General features: G+C 35.7%; 1 protein-coding gene across 1 annotated transcript in view; it reads right to left on the bottom strand.

Moving 5' to 3' along the window:
* tnfsf10l (TNF superfamily member 10, like) overlaps positions 1-18,863 on the bottom strand; it is a 186,367-nt gene that overhangs the window by 107,650 nt on the left and 59,854 nt on the right. The gene's annotated exons all lie outside the window — the stretch shown is intronic.

Here is an 18,863-nt window from a genome sequence, read left to right as displayed (position 1 = left end):
TATTTGGACAGTTTATCAGTGCGTATACATGTTATACATTCATAAAAATACATTTATTCAACATTTTTATTGTGAAACCTCCTGTAATTACACAAGATATTTGTCAATTAACAAACAAGTCTGGTTAAACTTACAGAACAAATACTTCTTTTATGGTTAATTTTCAGTAATTTTATCTGGTTTTATTATTATTATTTTTTTTTTTTTTATTTATTTATTTATTTTTTTTTTACAGTATTAAACTTTAAATTAACAGTTTAATGTCATAAATAGAAAAGAAATATTTGTGAAATTATGATACATTTGCAAATGTATTTTAAATGTATTTTTCTGTGAAAAAAGAAACAATTTCTTTTAAAAAATTGAATTTTTGGGGGTATTCAGTTGCAGTTTTTTTTGTGTTATTTTACATTTGACATGTAAAATCACAGTCTATTTTTGTCATTTCATTGATATTTTCCTGTATCTTAAAAATACAGGAAAAATCTGTAAAATAAACAGTGAAAATTCTATTAAATTACAGATTTTTTTTTACAGTGTACTGTATATCTGGACAGTGACACACAGTTTCATCATTCTTCGTCTGTACATCACCACAGTGAATCTGACAACACACAATAAAGATGTGATTGAAGAACGGACTGTCAGCTTTAATTCAAAGGGTTTAACAAAATTATTACATTAACCTTTTAGGAATTACAACCAATTTAAATGTAGTCCCTCTATTTTCAAGCTTAAAAGATGAGGACTGATTTTTTTTTTTTTTTTTAATAAATATTAAAAACGATCCTCCTCAAGTGTGTTTTGGACTTGGCTGAATGGGTTTTTCTTCTCCAAAAAAAGACTTCTGTGATCATACACTACCAGTGAATTCCAGAGAACGGCTTCCATATGTTAATACTCAACTCTTGACCTTTAATCTACTTCATTTGTCAGAGAAAATCCAGGAAACAGAACACATCTGGATATGACGCTGAAGGTCGGTCATCGTCCAATTACTTTTGAGCTTCTAAAAATGGACAAAACTACTTATTAAGTCATCATAATTCCTAAATCAGTGTTTCTCAACCTCAGGGTCGCTTGGAATTGAAATGGGGTCGCCTGAAATTTCTAGTAATTAGTTAAATAATTAATTAATTAAGTAAGTAATAAATACATTTTTTTAAAATTACTTATACAGGGTGACCCAAAAAAATGGGAATTTTTCAAGTGCGTATTGGCAGACATGAGCAAGGGGCAGCACTGCGAGACAGTGACCTTGAGCAAGTAAACACACCCCCATTTTAGTAACCATGGATCAGTGGAACGGGCAACAGCGTGCGTTAGCCATAAAAATGTTTTATAAAAACGGTGATAGTTTGACAGCTGCGCAGAGGGAGTTCCGACGTTTTTACAACTTAGGACGTCATGGTGCTGTTCCATCAAAACACGCGATAAAATGTTGGATTAATAACTTTGAAGAGACTGGATCTGCCCTAAAGAAGAAACCAACAGGACAACCAAGAAGTGCTCGTACTCCTGGCCCCCTAGATCACCAGATTTGTCCGTTTGTGATTTTTTCTTGTGGGGCTATCTCAAGAGTAAAGTGTACACGACTCGACCAAGAACTCTGGATGAGTTAAAACAGAGAATTCCGGATGAAATTCACAGTATTCCAGCTGAGATGTTGCAGCGGTCAATGAGGAATCTCAACAGCAGATTTCAAGAATGCATTCGTACAGGAGGACGCCATCTACAGGAAGTCATTTTTAAAAAAGGAAAATTCCATCATTGTTTCTTAAATGGCATGTTTTAAGGTTTCAATTACTATGCATAAAATATTTTTCTTCCATCACTCTTGGTTTTATTGGATTGTTAAAAAGTTCCTGTTTTTTTGTGTCACCCTGTAATATATCCTACTATAATGGACGTTCTGCGCGTCTTTGTCCGATCGATGTTGCATTCTGCATCATCACATGACAGGGTGTTTGTCCGCCTTTTCCTCAGCCTTCACAGGCCCGATCACTGCCAAACTCGCCAAATACATAGAAACATTACCTGACTATCTACTACGCACAATTTTATGTCCGTATTCAAATTTTGTGAGTTATACTGGGTGGTTTTACCTGGGTGACCGGCTCACAGCGAACCACAGACAGGGTCCAGACTCTGGCACAATTTTATGTCCGTATTCAAGCGTTGTGAGGTAAACTCAGCGATTTTAGCCTTTCTCTACTTTCAAGTCTTCATCCCTGCTGCCATACTCCTTTTTCGGTCATGTACTGAAATACAGGTGTTCCATGTATTTCAGTACATGATAAAGAATGAAACAGGATCAGGTTTGTATACATGTAACTGATGTGATTAACAACAGTCACAGCACAGTGTGTGACTTGCTATGTTGCAGATCGAAATAAATCAATGCAAATTGCCAGTATTTCACTGCATATACTATAAATTGATGCTACTGAAATAAGCAAACTGTCTAAATGCACAATTGTGTCTTGAAAATATTCCTTCGATATCCACTCCCAAATAAAGTGAACAAATAACAGCACGACAGTTTTTAAATAAATAAAATTGCTGCTGCTCTTGTTGTGTCCATTTACAATAACGTATAGTCACTTTTCACACACAATGGCACCACGGGTACAATGCTGCTAGTAATATATTACACTGGTCAACAACAAATCTATTGTTTAAGTTTTTTGAGCTGATTTAGGATAATTTTGGTGTGCTGAATCCAAAAATCACATTATTTTTGCTCAATCAGATCAACTTTCTGAACTATGCTACATATTGGCTTTTTAACATTTTTGCTTACATTTATGGGCATTTTCACATCATATGATACAAAATTCTTTCATATTTCTTGCAATAAACGAGTTCTGAAGATTTTACTTTTGCCAATTTATAATTAATGTTTTTTTTAATATCACAGGTGAATGAAATGGCTTCGACTAGAAGATCTTGCAAAAAGTATTCTGCTACATCTGATGTATTCTGCTACATCTGCGGTGAATACACCATTGTACCTAACAGGAATCAAGTCACAAGTTTCATAAAGTGTGCTTACCAATCTTATTTTGGTATTAATTATTATATTTTGTGAGAGGATAAAATTTTTCAAAATCAAATTTGCAAAAAAACCTGACCTGATTGAGAAAAATAGATGTCATTTTTGGATTTAGCGGTGCAAAATGGTCCTAATTCAGTTGAAAAAACCTAGACAACTTGCAAAAAACATTTTTTTGTAACCCAGTGTAATCAGTATTTTAACTGAATGTCCAATAACCTGCTCTACCTCCCAGTACTTTTAATTCAAATGTGCAACAACTTGTTTTTACCTTTCAGTACAATTATTCTTATTCTTATTCTTATTCTTATTATTATTATTTATTTATTTTTTTTTAACTTTTTTTCTGATCAGTACTCTATTTTACAAATGTGCATTTGTGTTTGTCTGTGCAATAACTATTCTTATATGTTTTAGCTGTGTTTATGTTTTGTTTCTGTTTTTATTCATGTCTTTTTCTAACTCTGTAACTCAGGGAAACACATAAGAATTCCAATGTACCTATACTGCGATGTATCAGTGCAAATGGCAAATAAAGTCTATTCTATTCTTCTATTCTTATAAAAAAATATTTATTAATGATTCAATTTATATTTCAGTATAAGTAAAACATCACACACTTTTCTCATAAAAATCAAATTCAAATAAAATGCAGGATATAATATCATAGTCACGTTTGTTTGCTCCGGTTTCAAAACCTCATATCTCAGGCTGTATTTGCTCTATTAACCCTCCGGTATCCAGGTGCGCTTTTTAGGCACACTTTTCACTTCGTGTTAAAAAACTTCATATTATTTTTCACATTTTAAATAAGGTTAGAATTCAAAAGTTGTTCATTTATGCATGATCTTTAAAATTCTGGCCACCAACTAAAATTTGCACATTGTAAACAAAAGAAAATTACAAGACTAGCATCTGTCTCCCAAGTGTGCCTAAAACGCACTATTTCTTCCATTTGATATGTATGATTAGGGCTGACCTTGATTTACAAAAATAAAATCAAATTAGGGCAAAAAGATAAATCAATATATAATATTTAATCGTTTGATTTATAGGTGTGCCTTTTTGGCACACTTGGTGACAGATGCTAGTATTTTTGAACATTTGACCTAGCGCCAAAAATAATAATGCAAATTAACCGATGTTGGAGTTAATCATTGGCATATGCCAGGATGAAAAAATCAAATAATATGTGATCCACTTTTTATGTAGTATATTGAAAAAAAATAATTTTTTGTGTTTTTTGTATCCAAAAAAAATGGTTTGTTTACATTACAAACACGGCATTTAAAGGGTTAAAAAACATGACAGTTATTGAGTATTTGGTATTTTTATTTACGGCTCAAGTTGATGAAATGGAAAAAAATATAAAAGAATTAAAAACAAAGTGTATGAAAAATTTTTTTGACATAATTCCACAAGTGTGCCAAAAAGGCACACTTGGTGCTTAGTAAGGGTCTAACTGGATGGGATACCGGGGGGTTAACATCAAATAAAAAGTGGGAGAGTGTTTCAAGTCCGCACTTTCAAATACAATTCTCCCTAGTGGTCTATGTGACCGACTTCCGATGCTACGATGTGTTGAAAATGTCATGTGATTAAGTCACGGGGCTGTGACTGTGGACAACTAAGGGTTAAAAACTCTCTGTCATACACCAAACCTTACAGAAATGTTATTAAAATATTAAATCTATATGTGGCTAAAATGACACCACACATGGCTATCATTCATTGTATGTAAATTAAAATCTCTGACTTTCATAAGAGTCCCATAATGCACCACAGCAACCTCCTGATGACATATTGAAAGCAAACAGTCCAAATGCTCTTTAATAATAAGTTTGTTTAAACATCGTTACTTTGGTTTCACATTTATTGCTCTCTTGGGAATTTCATATGCATCATTTACTCCTGATGAATCAAACTCCAGTCCCCAGTGTGCCATCAGTCTTCTAGATCTTCTCTAATACGCTTCAGCCTGTTTCCTCTCGCGCTAATGTCATGTTTTCGGTCTTTCACTCTGTATTTAATGTTACCTTAAAGCATATTTCATTTTCTCAGCTCCTCACGCTTCCTGGATATATTTCAATGTTTGCAGTGTCTTTTTAGACCTACTATTCCTCAAGATGAATCGTACATAGTGATTTGCGATCTGGCCGAAACACATCTGGATTCACAGCCTGAATATGCAATTTGTCTCAACTCTCCTAAAATGTAGCATAGTTACAAAATATAACAGGTTTTTTCTTCCGTTTAGAACACAGGTGTCAAACTCATTTTAGTTCAAGGGTCACATTCACCCCAATATGATCTCAAGTGGGCCGGATCAGTAAAATAGGACCAGTGAAAGAAGTAAAATTATGTTATGATAATGTTTACATTTACAAAGTTTCCTTAAAAATCTGAATAACGTGAACAACTTGAAATGTCTTAAGAAAAACAAGTGCAATTTTAATAATATTCTGCCTCAGTTTATCAGTTTATCATTCACACATGTGCATTACAACTTACATTACTATTACAAAGACACAAAACATTTGGTAACAGGTATAATTATTGATAAAATTGCATTTACTTTTCTCAAAATATTTCACGTTGTTCATAGTTGTTTAGGTTATTCACATTTTTTTGTAAAAGGATAGTTTGTTAAGGTAAACATTTTCATGTAATTTCACTTTTTTACACTAAAAAAAGATCAAATCTGCAGTTGTCACTATTTATAGGTTATTATGACAGTATTTTTCTGGTCTAACCCAATTGAGATCTAACTGGTTTATGTGTATGTATGGAACCTGAATTAAAATGATTTGTACACTATTGATCGTTAATATCTTCAGTGTAATTTTTGCATTTCACAAATTCATTCCACAAGCCAGATTGGACCCTTTGGCGGGCCGGATTTGGCCCCCGGGCCATAGGTTTGACACCTGTGATGTAGAGGGTAGTGATGGGACTTTTGGCTCTTTGAAGGGAGCCGTTCAATCAGGAGCCGTTCACTGAAAAGAGTCGTTCAAAAGACTGGATCTTTTATGTTTTTGGCATTATTTTGAAACACCGATGTTTTAATGACTAAATAGGCTACATGTGATGATTGACATTACATTTTAAAGGTGTTTAATTGGCGCGGCAGTAAATATTATCTTACCATAAAAAAGAATAGTTAGTTCAAATGTGTGGGCTAAATACATGACATGAGAGGTGACATTAGGCAAATGCTGGAATTTGACCAAAAACATCACGGTACATTATGTGGACTAGTCTGTAGCCTAAAAATGAAGAAGAAAATAAAACATTTTCTTATGAAATAACATTTTATTCTCCTCAAAACAAGAACAATAAATGTGTGTAAACATATGGAAAAAATTGCACAAAACACAACAGTGATTAATCACTGCAATTACTTAAATACCTGAACTATAGTGCAATTCTCACAACAAGAACAGTATGTTGGTAAACATACAGAAAAAATGCACAAAACACAAAAGCGATTTATCATTGCAATTACTGAAATACCTTAACAACTGTAGTGCATTTTCCTTCAGAACAAGAACAATAAATGTGTGTAAACATACGGAAAAAACTGCACAAAACACAACAATGATTAATCACTGCAATTAATCAAAAAAAAAAAAAAAAAATGAACAGCTCTTTACAAAGACTCAGTTCCCATCGTTCATTTCAAAGAGCCGTTCAAAAGATTCGATTCATTCGTGAACATCACATCACTAGTAGAGGGCTTCAAAACTCATGTATCAAATATGATACGTTTGGCGTTAAAGGGTTAACCTAGCAACTTTCATAGAACAGTTCGCTTTAATGTAATCTTTTCTGTAAATTAATAGAGTTAGGGTTAGGATTAGTTTGGACGTCATTGTCTATTTATTCAATGATGTGATTCCTTTGAAAAGCAGATGATATACCGAATGAAGATGGTCTCTAATCGAAGCTCAGAGTAGATCGCTCACTCCTGATCATATTCTTGACCTAAAGTGATTTGCAGTGAAAATAAAAGCAAGGAAACATGCTGTACATGTTACACGGACACTAGGAATAAAACAACCAGAGATCAAATGTAACAAAAAAATTCTGGCACTCTTGCTTGTATCTAAATGTATACATCAGGTTTTTCAAGAAAAAAAATATCACATTGATTATGTAGAGGGCTTCAAAACTTGTATCAAATATGATACGTTTGGTGTTATAGGGTTAACATTTTTTTTTTTTTTTTTTACATTTTTATAACATTTTTTTAACATTCACTAAAAACTCTGTCACGCACAAAACCTTACATAAATGTTATTAAATTATTAAACCTATACGTGGCTAAAATGACACCACACATGGTTATCATTCAGATAGAGGGCTTCAAAACTCATGCATCAAATATGATACGTTTGGCGTTATAGGGTTAACTTTTTTTTTTTTTAACATTTTTTAAACAAGTTCATACTTCTTCCTACTCCTTTTCGACCATGCTATATTCAGACTTGTATGTGCTTGAAGATAAATTCTATCCATTTAAATTTTATTTTGTTTTTGTCTAAATTTGCTTTGTTTTGTTTTATTTTATTTCTTTGCATGTTTGAAATAAATAAATAAATGAAATGAAATAAATGAAAAAACATTTTTTTAACATTCACTAAAAACTCTCTGTCACACACAAAACCTTACATAAATGTTATTAAATTATTAAATCTATATGTGGCTAAAATGACACCACACATGGTTATCATTCAAATAGAGGGCTTCAAAACTCATGTATCAAATGTGAAAAGTTGGGCGTTACAGGGTTAACATTTTTTTTTTTTTTAACATTTTTTAAACTTTTTTTTTTTAATATTTGCTAAAAACTGTCACGCACAAAACCTTACATAAATGTTATTAATATTATTAAACCTATATGTGGCTAAAATGACACCACACATGGTTATCATTCAAATAGAGGGCTTCAAAACTCATGCATCAAATATGATACGTTTGGTGTTATAGGGTTAACTTTTTTTTTTTTTTTTTACATTTTTTAAACAAGTTCATACTTCTTCCTACTCCTTTTCAACCATGCAATATTCAGACTTGTATGTGCTTGAAGATAAATTCTATCCATTTAAATTTTATGTTGTTTTTGTCTAAATTTGCTTTGTTTTGTTTTATTTTTTGCATGTTCAAAATAAATAAATAAAATTAAATTAATGAAAAAACATTTTTTTAACATTCACTAAAAACTCTGTCATGCACAAAACCTTACATAAATTTTATTAAATTATTATATCTATATGTAGCTAAAATGACACCACACATGGTTATCATTCAAATAGAGGGCTTCAAAACTCATGTATCAAATATGAAAAGTTGGGCGTTATAGGGTTAACATTTTTTTTTTTTTTTTTACATTTTTTAAACATTTTTTTTAAATATTCCCTAAAAACAAGGAAACATGCTGTAGATGTTACACGGACACTGGGAATAAAACAACCGGAGATCAAATGTAACAAAAACATTCTGGCACACATGCAGCTCTGGATCCAGGAACTGAAACACAATTCCTTACGTAACAACACACTAGAGTTTCTGAACCAACGAGCCCACGCTGATACGTCCATAACCCCACACGGTACGTATCCCTATCAGGACGTCTAATAACAGACAATTAAATCAACAATTCCTTTGGGGGTGGTAGAGGAAACTGTTTCTTTTCCCCTTTTGCTCCGCCTCCCGTTTGGCTCCGACTTCCATGTATAAAACAGAGATGTTTGCATGTAATTTTGGGGCTGCACGGGTGAAATGAGACATCTTTGGGAACTGAAATGCAGAGCGCTGCTTTGTGGCTCTCAGGCGGCAGACTTGTGTATGTGTGTGTGTGTGTGTGTGTGTGTGTGAAAGTGTGCGTATCCTTCTGGGAGGTTGTAAGCGTTACGGTCTGAAAGTCCTGCTAATGACTCTATAACAAGCACTGATGAGGAGAGATTACAGAGCTGCACTCCTTCACCCCCTTTCTCTTTATTTTTATTAATTTCATTCCGCTTGACCCTTGTTTTTTAATGAAACTCCTTCCTTTGTGTCGACCTCCCTTTGCCTTCCTCTCTTGCTTTCTAGGTCTCTTATTTACAAGTCGTCTCGCTTGCTTTCCCTTTCTTTCTCAGGCTCTTTTTAATTCATGTTGATGCATGAGCGGATCTTCTTGTTCCTACAGGAGATAGCGGCGTGTCTTTATGTGAGCGGGGAACTCATTTGAAGCCAAGCGGGAAGGACGGGCACTTACGGGAAAGGGTTACGACTTTTTTATTTTCGAAGAATAGGGCCACATCTCAACAGTCTCTGCATGTTGCCCAGTCCTGAAAGAGATGACTCATTTTTGCGTAAATGGCCTCTTGTTTCCGTCGAGGGACTGATTTTAATGACTCTAATTAAACACTCCAGTCGGTGCACTCTGTTGTAACAAGTTTACATCTCAAATGTGGTCAACTTTTAGTATCAGATAATACGGCCGTTTTCAGAAAAGCATTAAGCTGCAAGAGGCAACTTGGAAGTCACATATGTCTGACTGAACTTCCTCCAAGATGACATCAGTAAACGGCACACAACATGTTTGAGCATGCAAACAAAAGATTCTGTGGTGCTTTTTAGCCAAGAAATAAATTATTTAATGGCGGTGTTTGGAGAAAAGATTGAACTTGAACTTTGAGGTTACATCCTGTGATTGTTTTCTTGATTAATCATGTATGATATAAATCGTCATTGAACCCCAGATGGTGACTTTAGAAGTCTTGTTGTTTCTGGCCAGGACCAGAGCACCCCAATCATCCAATGTATACGAAAATAAGACCCTGGTGCAGTTTAAAGGAACTTTATCTAACCTGTTAGCACAGTCATTGCTCATGAATTTTCTGTTGATTAACTAGGATGAGAATTGAGAACTGATTCTGAAATGTTCAGTCCAGTGTATATTCCTGTTATTGAGGCTAGCATGTATTTCACATCCATTTTTTAAAATCATGTGACTCTAGTTGCAGAAAAAAGGTCTTTCCATTGCAGTTTTGTGTGATATACCAATTGTGCTACTCCTGAAAAACCAACTCTTGCCAGCGCAAAAACTTTTAATCGAAAAACAAGAGTTTTGGCGAAATTGTTGTTTTTCCATCTGGTACATTTTTATGCACGTGTTGTATTTGCGCAATTTGAGGGTCAGTGGAAAAGCAACAATTGAACCCCAGATGGTGACTTTAGAAGTCTTGTTGTTTCTGGCCAGGACCAGAGCACCACAATCATCCAATGTATACGAAAATAAGACCCTGTTGCAGTTTAAAGGAACTTTATTTAACCTGTTAGCACAGTCATTGCTCATGCATTTTCTGTTGATTAACTAGGATGAGAATTGAGAACTGATTCTGAAATGTTCAGTCCAGTGTATATTCCTGTTATTGAGGCTAGCATGTATTTCACATCCATTTTTTAAAATCATGTGACTCTAGTTGCAGAAAAAAGGTCTTTCCATTGCAGTTTTGTGTGATATACCAATTGTGCTACTCCTGAAAAACCAACTCTTGCCAGCGCAAAAACTTTTAATCGAAAAACAAGAGTTTTGGCGAAATTGTTGTTTTTCCATCTGGTACATTTTTATGCACATGTTGTATTTGCGCAATTTGAGGGTCAGTGGAAAAGCGACGATTGAACCCCAGATGGTGACTTTAGAAGTCTTGTTATTTCTGGCCAGGACCAGAGCACCACAATCATCCAATGTATACGAAAATAAGACCCTGGTGCAGCTTAAAGGAACTTTATTTAACCTGTTAGCACAGACTTTGCTAATTAATTTTCTGTCGATTAACTAGGATGAGAATTGAGAACTGATTCTGAAATGTTCAGTCCAGTGTATATCCCTGTTATTGAGGCTAGCATGTATTTCTTTGCAAAACAATACGCGCTTTTTCATTGGACATCTGTGCAAAACTTTACCAATATTTACTAAATGTTGAAAAAACAGAAGTGTGTAATGTCAGTTTTTCCATTAAATCACAAAAGCGATGATTACCTCCGCCAAGGAGGTTATGTTTTTGCCAGGGTTTGTTTGTTTGTTTGTCTGTTTGTTTGTTTGTTTGTTTGTTTGTTTGTCTGTTAGTGTGCAACATAACTCAAAAAGTTACGGACAGATTTGGATGAAATTTTCAGGGTTTGTTGGAAATGGGATAAGGAAGAAATGATTAAATTTTGGTGGTGATCGGGGGTGGGGGGGCCCACGGGGGGGGCCACTGATCAGCCTTGGCGGAGGTCTGCGCTCTCCGAGTGCTTCTAATTTTTTTTTATTACCATGAGAAAACACGAGAAGTCATTCCATAAACATGGTGACAAATAAAAATATTGTGTTGATTTACAGATATGTTCATTATTATTATTATATATTACCCTTCTATCTCATACTAAACTAGAAGCACTCGGAGAGCGCAGACCTCCGCCAAGGCTGAACAGTGGCCCCCCCCCCGTGGGCCCCCCCACCCCCCATCACCACTAAAATTTAATCATTTCTTCCTTATCCCATTTCCAACAAACCCTGAAAATTTCATCAAAATCTGTCCATAACTTTTTGAGTTATGTTGCACACTAACGGACAGACAAACAAACAAACAAACAAACCCTATCAAAAACATAACCTCCTTGGCGGAGGTAATTAAAAAAGGATTGGGTTTCCTGGTGTATCCATACATACCGCACCATGTTTCTTTTAAAATGCTTCTTTGCCTGTTGTAATGTCAACAACATCCTTTTTTTTTTTTAATTCACGTGACTTTAGTTGCGGAAAAAGGTCTTTCCATTGCAGTTTTGTGTGATATACCAATTGCACTACGCCTGAAAAACCACCTCTTGCCAGCGCAAAAACTTTTAATCGAAAAACAAGAGTTTTGGCGAAATTGTCGTTTTTCCATTTGGTACATTTTTATGCGCAAGTTATATTCACTCAATTTGAGGGTGGATGGAAAAGCGACGATTGAACCCCAGATGGTGACTTTAGAAGTCTTGTTACTTCTGGCCAGAACCAGAGCATCTCAATAATCCAATATATTAGAAAATAAGACCCTGGTGCAACTTAAAGTCACTTTATTTAACCTGTTAGCACAGTCATTGCTGATGAATTTTCTGTCATTTAACTAGGATGAGAATTGAGAACTGATTCTGAAATGTTCAGTCCAATGCATATTCCTTTTATTGAGGCTAGCATGTATTTCTTTGCAAAACAATGACATCAAACTGCTTTAACTTGCAATAAGACACAAAAATTAAAGCTGCAAGCGGCATTGAAAGGCCCTCACCACGGGCACGTCCAGTACAAGTATGTCCATCGTTCAGCAGGTGGCGCTCTAGCACCAAATTTTAATGTCTTCTGATGAATGGGTGATTGAAAATTGACTCAAATTTGAGGCAAATTGGTGTTCGTATGTTCGAACTAATGAAAGACAACTGTGATGGGTGTGGACTCCAGGAAGAATAGCGATGGCCTAAGCCTAAAACTAATGGAGATCCAAATAAATAAAATGAGATTAGATCATTCAGGGTTAGAACTACAGGTTGTTAAACTGACACTAAAAGTTAATTGCGTTGCTTTATTGTTTTGCTGACTAATCCTGACTGAAGCAGTTTTCACTTGTTGTTTTAATCATTTTGCCTGCACGTACCCATATATTTTTCATTGTATTCCACTTTGGCGACGAAAGCACAGGATGCCTAGTAGGTCCTCATACATCATCTGCATACAATCAGGACGCATCCCAGGAAAAACTGCTGACAGAGAAGTCTGGGCAGAGACAGTTTGCCCATTTCAGAAGGCGTGTGATGACAGCTACTGCTGGCAAAGTGTTGGGGAGGCTAGTACATGCATGAGCGGACTTAAGCTTGATCAGTGTAACAAATGGAGTGAAAGAAGGTTTAGGGTTTTTTTTCTGGCGCCTCTGCTAAAACACACTCCCGTCTTTGTTGGTTCTGGTTGAAGGATTAATTGTTATTGAGGAAAGTCCTGTTTTAGACTTTTCTAGGCATGCATATGTGAGCGCACATGCATGTGTGTGTGCGTGTGTGTGTGTAGTTTTGACAGGGTCTGTAGGGAGTGTTTTTGATCTATTATGGGAAACAGTCGTGTCCATGTTAGTGAGGAGATAAAGTCTGTGCACATCGCTGCACTGAGCTAAAAACAAGATTAGGAGAAACGTGTCTGCTCCATTAGCACACGGAGACAAGGCCAGAGGCTAAACAAAGCTATGCAGAGGGACACTATCAACAAAGCGATGTGTTTTGTGGACTAAAACAGCTCTACTTGTAAAAAAAAACAAAAAAAAGCAAGTGTTCATAGAACGCAAACCTCCGCCAAGCACCCTGAACGGTGTGCATGTGTGGATCAACTATTTCTTTTTAAATTCAACAGTTTCCAGGTTGTTCCATACAGCAGAAAAAGTTGCAGCTTGGTACCAGTCATGTGTATGTCAAATTATATTCAATTCCAATCAATATTTGTTGAGTTATAATGAAAAATGTGTCGTAAATGGGATTTTCAATGTTAAATGTAAATGTCCACAGAGTCCACATTCCACAGTGGATGTGGACAATTTTCTGTCAGATACAAGATATTGTTATAAGCTACAGGTGGATCAAATTGGAGGCTAATCAGAGTCGTTTTGAATTTTTTTATGGATTTTTGAAAATTGCTCAATGGTAAGAGATTGGAAAATTTGAGATTTTGTGACCTTGCTGTGACCTTGAACTTTGGCCTACTTGGCCCAAATTTTAATGGGTTCATCCCAGGGCCTAGGGCTATCTGTGGGTACAAGTTGGTAGAGATGGTTGGAGTAGTTTTCCCGTAAAGTTACAAACAAACAAACAAACACACAAAGCAAAGTGATCACAATACCTCCTGGTGGAGATAAAAATCCAAGAGGCAGTAATAGCAGTGTGTGCTTTAAGACATTAGGCCCAGATGTTATGAGATGTGGATGTTTGATATGAAAACTTACATTTACATTTATGCATTTGGCAGATGTTTTTTTCCAAAGTGACTTACAGGGGAAAACCAATAAAATCAATCAATCTATCAATCAAATTTTATTTATACAGCGCCAAAGCACAACAGAAGTTATCTCATGACACTTTACGTATAGAGTTGGTAAAAAACCAGACTCTAAGCCAACTTGTCTTACTTTTTGATTTACTTATTGTTCTGTATCTGGAAATATCAGAAATCTAGAAAAGCACTCAGAGAGCGCAGACCTCCGCCACGGCAGATCACCCCACCCCCCACCCCCCCAACACCACCAAATTTTTATAATTTGTTCTTTGTGCCAGTATCAACATTTCCTGAAAATTTCATCAATGTCGCCCTACCCCCACCCCAACCCCATCCAAATCCATCCATAACTTTTTGAGTTATGTTGCTAACGGACAAACAAACAAACAAACTAGAACTCCACCCCCCCGATCATGACCAAAATTTAATCATTTGTTCCTTGTGCCAGTATCAACATTTCCAGAAAATTTCATCCAAATCCATCCATAACTTTTTGAGTTATCTTGCTAACAGACAGACAGACAAACAAACAACCCCCCCCCCCATCACCACCCAAATTTTATCATTTGTTCCTGTGCCAGTTTCAACATTTCCTGAAAATTTCATCAATATCACCCGCCCCCCACCCCACCCCCACCCCCCGATCACCACCAAAATGTAATCATTTGTTCCTTGTGCCAGTATCAACATTTGCTGAAAATTTTATCCAAATCCGTCCATAACTTTCTGAGTTGTCTTGCTAAAAGACAGACAGACAGACAGACAAACAACCCCCCCCCATCACCACCTAAATTTTATCATTTCTTCCTTGTGCCAGTATCAACATTTCCTGATAATTTCACCCAAATCCGTACATAACTTTTTGAGTTATCTTGCTAACAGACAAGCAAACTAGAAAAGCACTCAGAAAGCGCAGACCTCCACCAAGGCAGATCAGTCCCCCCCACCCCCCCTATCATGACCAAAATTTTATAATTTCTTCCTTGTGCCAGTATCAACATTTCCTAAAAATTTCATCCAAATCCATCCATAACTTTTTGAGTTATCTTGCTAACAAACAGACAAACCCCGATGAAAACATAACTTCCGCTGTTCCATGGTGGAGGTAATAACTGACCCCAGCTTGCAGTGATGATTTTGACAACAGTCCACAGACAGACAGACATGGAAACTAATAAAAGACAGACCAAACTCAGCCATTTCTCAATAGGTACTTAACAATTCAGATCCATAGTGAAGCTGGTGGTCTTATATTAGCCTAAGGAAATAAGAAACAACCTCTGTTCAGAACATAAGCTTCATAACTTCATAGACAGGCTATGTTGTGTCATGGTGCGTTCAAGTGCTCCCCATAAGCCTCTTCCCATTATTCAGGTTGAACTTTGGCACTGGTGTAATTGGATTAAAAAGAAGAAATAAAAGACAAATGCTCAGCTTCACACATTTCAGTCAGCGAAAACACTGACAGCATTTAAGACTGTAGGCAGCATTTTGTGTGTTTCTCCTTTTAGAGCCAGATGTGAAATAAGTTTTATGTTATGGCATCATTTTTGAGGCATTTTTTTCCATCGGTCTGAATCCACAGCATCAAACACAAAGCATTTCATCGGTCATGTTTATTATAAGCAATTCTGAATTTGGTTCCAATGGTTTAAGGCAGGGGTGTCAAACTCATTTTAGTTCAGTTCCATATTCAGCTAAATTTGACCTAAAGTGGGCCGAACCAGAAAAATAATAACATATTAACTTATAAATAATGACGAATCCAAATTTTTGTCTTTGTTTTAGTGTAAAAAAAACCCCATTAAATTATGAAAATACTTACTTTTATGAACTATCCCAAAAAAAAACCCCCAAAAAAAACCCCTGAAAAAACTGACATTTAAATTAAAAAACGTAAGAAAATTTAATGCAATTTTAACAATATTATTCCTCAATTTATCATTTCTCCATGTGCATTATGAATCAGATCTACAAAGACACTAAACACTGAGGAACAGGAAGAAAAGAGTTCAAATTGGGCTGAATTTTATATCCCATCAAGCAAGGCCCTTACTAAGCACCAAGTGTGCCTTTTTGGCACACTTGTGGAATAATGTCCAAAAAATTTACATACAGTTTGTTATTAATTCTTTTACACTTTTTTCTATTTCATCAACTTGAGCCATAAATAAAAATACCAAACACTCAATAACTGTCACATTTTTTACCCTTTAAATGCCATGTTTGTAATGTAAACAAACCTTTTTTTTTGGATGTAAAAAATACACAAAACATTTTTTTTTTCAATATACTACATAAAAAGTGGATCACATATTATTTGGTTTCTGCAGCCTGGCATATGTCAATGATTAACTCCAACACTGGTTAATTTGCATTATTATTTTTGGCGCTAGGTCAAATGTTCAAAAATACTAGCATCTGTCACCAAGTGTGCGTAAAATGCACACCTATAAATCAAATTATTAAATATTATATATTGATTTGTTTTTCTGTTTTTCTAATTTGATTTTATTTTTATAAATCAAGGTCAGCCCTAATCATTCATATCAAGTGGAAGAAATAGTGCGTTTTAGGCACAGATGCTAGTTTTGTAATTTTCTTTTGTTTACAATGTGCACATTTTAGTTGGTGACCAGAATTTAAAAGATCATGCAAAAATGAACAACTTTTGAATTCTAACATTATTTAAATTGTGAAAAATAATATGAAGTTTTTTAACACAAAGTGCAAAGTGTGCCTAAAAGGCGCACCCGGATACTGGAGGGTTAATCACCTGTTTTTTTTTTTTCCCAACTATATTCATTGAACATTTTCAATGAACACAACAGACATTATATCAATTCGTAACAGTCAATGCGCAATCAAGAATGACATATCTGACTGTCAACACCCATCCCTTCCCACCCACCCAACCCACAGGCCAAAAAAAAAAAAAATAATAATAAGAAATAAATAAATAGGGTTAATCACCTTTTACATGTTTCTTTTATAATGTTTTAAATGTTTCTTTTTCCCTGTCGTTGTATTTCAGTGTTCAATGTCCTGTGCGAATCACCTTGAATTGCCTTGTTGCTTTTATGTGCTATACAAATAAACTTGCCTTTTCTCAGTATTGAATACACTAAGAAAACCGGATGGCTGGCCAGGCTCAAGGATTTTAGTGTTAAAACAGCTTTTCGGGTCGTATAGTATTTTAGCCTGTTAAGTTTCTTCACACAAAGCCTGTTACAGTAAGAGTTCAGTCTCAGACAAACATGTGTAACGACAGAATTCTTTCATGCTAATTTAAAATTATGCAAAGTTTCCTCTAACACGAGTTCAGAAGAAATGCAATGGCTTCCCTCCATACCAAACTAGTGTCTGGACCTAATTGGAAGCCAGTTTCATGCTAACAGAGCCAAGCTGGAGCTGTTTCTATCCAGAGTTGTCTTCCCTGCAGGACTTTTTCCTTCATTTTTCATTCACTTTTTACATCCTACCGAACTCCAGCCAATTTCCGCAACTTCACCGGATCGCCGTGGCTGTGAAGTCAGCCCTTCGTTGTTCTTCCGTGACTATACGGTTTCATCGTTCTGTCAGTGACGTTGGAGTCTTAACAGTATCCTTTTGCCTCTTTTGAAGCCAAGGAACTGAAATTAGATATGCATTCAAGTGATTAAATCGGTTATTTCCTGGCCTCTTTTGTGTTTTTGGTTTTAGCGAAAGACAGTTGGAAAGTAGAGAGGAAAATGTGAGATGTAGGCCAGTATGGACATGTACGCCTCCAGAGATGAAGGGAGGTAGGGGTGGCGGGCTGAGTCTTTACATCATTACCATCCTCTGAGAGCACGCTACAGCTCCACAGGTTTTAAATATGGACACTTTCGGAGAACTTCCCTCCTCAGTGCTTAGTTGATAGCTGTTTTCCCTTTCCCAAAACGTGACTGCTTTCTGCCAAATCTGGAAATTGCAAAACTAACCTCATTAGCTGTCATTTCAAGAACAAGTTACACCCCAGTGATTCAGCTTTAAAAAATCAATAAGCGAAGAAGTCAACCTCAGCAGCCGACACATAAAAACTGCTGTCTCCTGTTGTGTTTCGGTGGAAATCTCCGACAAACATTCGATCAGTCACTTCTATTTGCCAAAACTCTAGACTTGCTAGTAGCTTGGAACCCACGCAATACTGTTTCATTCTTATAAAAACATACTTCATTCTTCTTCTCAAAGATCATATATTCTTTTTTTGGCAAAGAACACCTGAACTCTGGCCCCTTTTGCTTCCCATGAGCTATATAATTTTTCTACGCGTTGACATTGATGACTTGTCCTTCCCTTGGATCCTTCGCAATAAGTCCATCGGGTCGGTTCTCCGGGCCAAACACGGGCTCGCACATGCTAAAAACATTCGGCAACGCACAACCTCTGATGTAAGTCTCCCTTGTGCTGTAAAAGTACATTGAAAGCATAATCTTGGCTCAGATGTTAGAAGAAAAAAAAAAGAGTGGGTGATCAAGTTTGACAATGGGATGTTTAGTATTTTGTGTTTGGTCATGACGACACATGGAGAATGATTTGATGTAAGGGTTGAATTTTGTTTCTACGGCAGGGGTGTCAAACTCATAATAGTTCAGGGGCCACATACAGCCCAAAATGACCTTAAGTGGGCCGGATCATTAAAATAATAACATAAGAATATATAAATAATATCAATTCTAAAATTTGTATGTCTAACTTCTATGTTTTAGAGTGGAAAAAAAGTAAAATTTTATTATCAAAATG

Source organism: Sphaeramia orbicularis, chromosome 18, assembly GCF_902148855.1.
Source record: "Sphaeramia orbicularis chromosome 18, fSphaOr1.1, whole genome shotgun sequence".
NCBI lineage: Eukaryota > Metazoa > Chordata > Actinopteri > Kurtiformes > Apogonidae > Sphaeramia > Sphaeramia orbicularis.
This window is presented reverse-complemented; position numbering and strand designations above follow the sequence as displayed.